Source organism: Barbus barbus (assembly GCF_936440315.1).
Source record: "Barbus barbus genome assembly, chromosome: 36".
Taxonomy (NCBI): domain Eukaryota; kingdom Metazoa; phylum Chordata; class Actinopteri; order Cypriniformes; family Cyprinidae; genus Barbus; species Barbus barbus.
Window position 1 is genome coordinate 24,060,542 of NC_136714.1, and position 4,091 is coordinate 24,064,632.

Below are 4,091 nucleotides of genomic sequence, written 5' to 3' on the forward strand. Positions count from 1 at the left end.
ACGTGACAACACGCCCCCGCGACGCCATCTGGGATTTAGAGTTCATCAGATACATAGATAGATAGATAGATAGATAGATAGATATATAGATAGATAGATAGATAGATAGATAGATAGATAGATAGATAGATAGATAGATAGATAGATAGATAGATAGATAGATAGATAGATAGATGTGCTAATATATAAAATTGTAACAGATGGTTCATGTTATAAATATCCATCCAAATACTATAAACTTTATTACAGAATCACAGAGACCCGCTGTTCGCTGTCATTCAACATTTTAATTGTCCTCTGCTGCCTCCCTCTGGTCATTTACTTCAATACACCTGTTTCTGAGATTTTGAAGAATGTCTGACATCAAACCAAGAGGCCCAGAAGCAAAATATAAAAGAATTAAAATAGGAAAGTTCTGCTTTGATGAAATAAAAGCACCTGAATTCAAATCAAAATTTAGTTTTGTAAGTGCAGCATAAATGTGAAGTGTGTGAAGTGACATTCAGCCAAGTATGGTGACCCATTCTCGGAATTCGTGCTCTGCATTTAACCCATCCAACGTGCACACACACACACACAGCAGTGAACACACACACACCGCGAACATACACCCGGAGCAGTGGGCAGCCATTTTATGCTGCAGCGCCCGGGGAGCAGTTGGGGGTTCGGTGCCTTGCTCAAGGGCACTTCAGTCGTGGTATTGAGGGTGGAGAGAGCGCTGGACATTCACTTCCCCCACCTACAATTCCTGCCGGCCGGAGACTCGAACCCGCAACCTTTGGATCACGAGTCCAACTCTCTAACCATTAGGCCACGACTTCCCCTTGTAAATGCATGTACAAGTGCTAAAAAAACATGCATGTTTAATTAGGCCTATAGCCTACTTGGCTTTAAAAAATAAAGCCACTCAGCTAATGTAACTTTTAAACATAGGCTACCGTAACTTGCATTATTATAGATATTATATTATTATAATAATTAGCTTAGTTTATTATAGAAATAACCCAAGCGATACCCAAGAGTGTAGAAAAATATAATTTAATTAATTACGTAATCTTGCTGGCTAAATTTCACAACATTTAGTTACTCTAAATCTCTCTCTATTCAAAGTTGATCTAGACAAGTATATAGAAAGCATCTAAAGTTCTGTTAATCCTAAAGCAGTGAAAACTGTATGTCTGTGTCCAGGGCCATCCTTTGGGCAGTGCAACTGGTGCAGTTGCCTATTTACCCTTTTTTTTCGATTTTAAGATCCATATTATATATACACACACACACACACACACACACACAAACACACACAGTCATGGCCAAAAATATCGGCACCTTTGCAATTCTGTCAGAAAATGCAACTCAGAAAATTGTTGCAGTTGAAAATGTTTTGGTACTCACATGTTTATTTTATTTTTTTTGCATTGGAACAAAAAAAAAAAAAAAAAAAACTGAAAAAGTGTCAAATCTGATACAATTCCACACAGAACCCAAATAAATGCTCTGAACAAAATTATTGGCACCCTTAACTTAATATGTGGTAGCACCCCCTTTGGGGTACTACCACATTGATAACTGAAATCAACCGCTTCCTGTAACCATGAATGAGTTTCTTACACCTCTCTACTGGAATTTTGGACCACTCTTCTTTTGCAAACTGCTCCAGGTCATTCAGATTTGAAAGATGCCTTCTCCCAACTGCTGTTTTGAGATCTCTCCACAGATTTTCTAGGGATTCAGATCTGGACTCATTGCTGGTCATTTCAGAACTCTCCAGCGCTTTGTTAGTAACCATTTCTGAGTGCTTTTTGAAGTATTTTGGGTCATTGTCCTGCTGGAAGACCCTTGAACTCTGGTGGAGACGCAGCTTTCTGTCACTGGCCACTATGTTGCGCCCAAAAATTCTTTGGTAATCATCAGATTTCATGATACCGTTCACACAGTCAAGGCATCCAGTGCCAGAAGCAGCAAAGCAACCCCAAAACATCTTTGAACCTCCACCATGTTTGACTGTAGGAACTGTGTTCTTTTCTTTCTTTCTCATTTCTTTTTCTGTAAACAGTGCCATAATGTTCTTTACCAAAAACCTCTACTTTTGTCTCATCTGTCCAGTACGCTCTCCCAGAAGGATTGTGGCTTCGTCACACAATTTTTGGCAAACTACAGTCTTGCTTTTTTATGCCTTTGTCAGCAGTGGTGTCCTCCTGGGTCTCCTACCATAGTGTCCTTTTCATTCAGATGGCGACGGATAGTGCGAGCTGACACTGTTGTACCCTGTGTCTGCAGATCAGCTTGAATTTGTTTGGAAGTTAATCAGGGTTCTTTATCCACCATTCGAACAATCCTTTGTTGTAATTTTTCATTAATTTTGCTCTTCCGTCCACGTCCAGGGAGGTTAGCTACAGTGCCATGGGCTGTAAACCTCTTGATGATATTGTGCACAGTGGACACAGGAACATTAAGCTCTCTGGAGATGGACTTGTAGCCTTGACATTGTCCATGTTTTTCCACAATTTTTTCTCTCAAATCCACAGACAACTCTTTACACTTCTTTCTTTTCTCCATGCTCAGTGTAACACACTACACAAAGGTTGAGTGAACTTTTCTAACTGGTTGCAAGTGTGGTTACTATATTGCCCACACCTGTTACTTGCCACAGGTGTGTCTAAATACAAATTACAGGAGCATCACATGCTTGAAAAGCAATTATTTCTTACAATTTTGACAAGATGCCAATCATTTTGTCCAGTCCATTTTTCTGTGAGTTCTGAGTGAAATTTGATCAAGTTTGACTTTTCTTCTCAGTTTTTTTTTGTGTTGTTGCATTGCAAACAAAAACAAAAAGCACGTGAATACGAAAACATTTGCAATTGGAACAATTTTCTGAGAGAAGTGTTGCATTTTCAGACAGGCCGATATTTTTGGCCATGATTGTTGAGTGTGAATGCGCACGGTCTAATTTTGAGCTACAGGCAAAAGAAGTGAAACAAATCAGTTTTGGTCGAACTTGAGGCGATCCCAATGCTCCAAATAGTAATTAAATATCTAAAATGATCTTTATTTGTACGTTTTCTGAGAGGAGTACCCTTTTTTTCTCTGCTCACCTCTGGACGACTGCTCCTTCTCAACACAAGTTGTATGTCTGTTGTTGCAAAGTGCAGCATTACAGCTTTATGAATAATCGAATTCTCGATGACATGAGTCCAAACCAGTGAAATATGATTTTCAAACCCATGCTGATGAATACAAGACGATCGTGCTGCTGACTGACATTTGCAAAGCGCGTGCATGAGGCACCTTTCCCCAAGCGCGCGATCTCCCTACATTATTGGAAACTATATTTTCACACAAACAAAATCTGTTATGACTGACATGAACGTTTTAGTTAATGTTTGGGGAAGAAAATCTGATGTGTAACATTATATTATATCCATGCATTACAGTAGGTCTTAATATAGATCTGTCTCAATGTTAATCAAACATGAAAAGAAAAGATGGAATCACTTGCTGCTCTTGATTATGTTTATTTGCATCTTTGTTCTTATTTTTAGTAACAAAGATAAAATAAAAAATAGCTATATTGTGATTAATAATACAGTAATTATTAAGAAAAGAATAGGAGGAATATATGCAACGTTGCTTTGTGGTTTTGCTTTGGAATCTTCAGAAAAGTTCAACTTGATTTTTCTCAAAATCAACTGCTGACTGCATCGCCTTCAAACAGCTGCAGCTCAGCTACTTTTTTGTCCAATGCCAAAAAGTCATATATCATTATGGAGAATGAAAATCAAATTAACTCATTTTTGAAAAATGCTCATTCCGACGCATTTTGCAAGCACGGGTCACAATTTATTATCCCTAGCACTAACCCTCTCAGAAAACATTGTTAATCAGGGGTGAAAAAAGTGACAGAGATGCCACTCTCCTCTCCCATTGTTCCATACCACAAAAAACATTGCCATATTGCTCACATTTTAAAAAAATTTTTGTCTCTAAATTATGCCTATTTATATATATATATTTACTCAAAAAGGAAGCATTATAATTTTTTATTTTTTTTTGTAATTAATGTAGATATTTCATGGAAAATGTGTCACGCA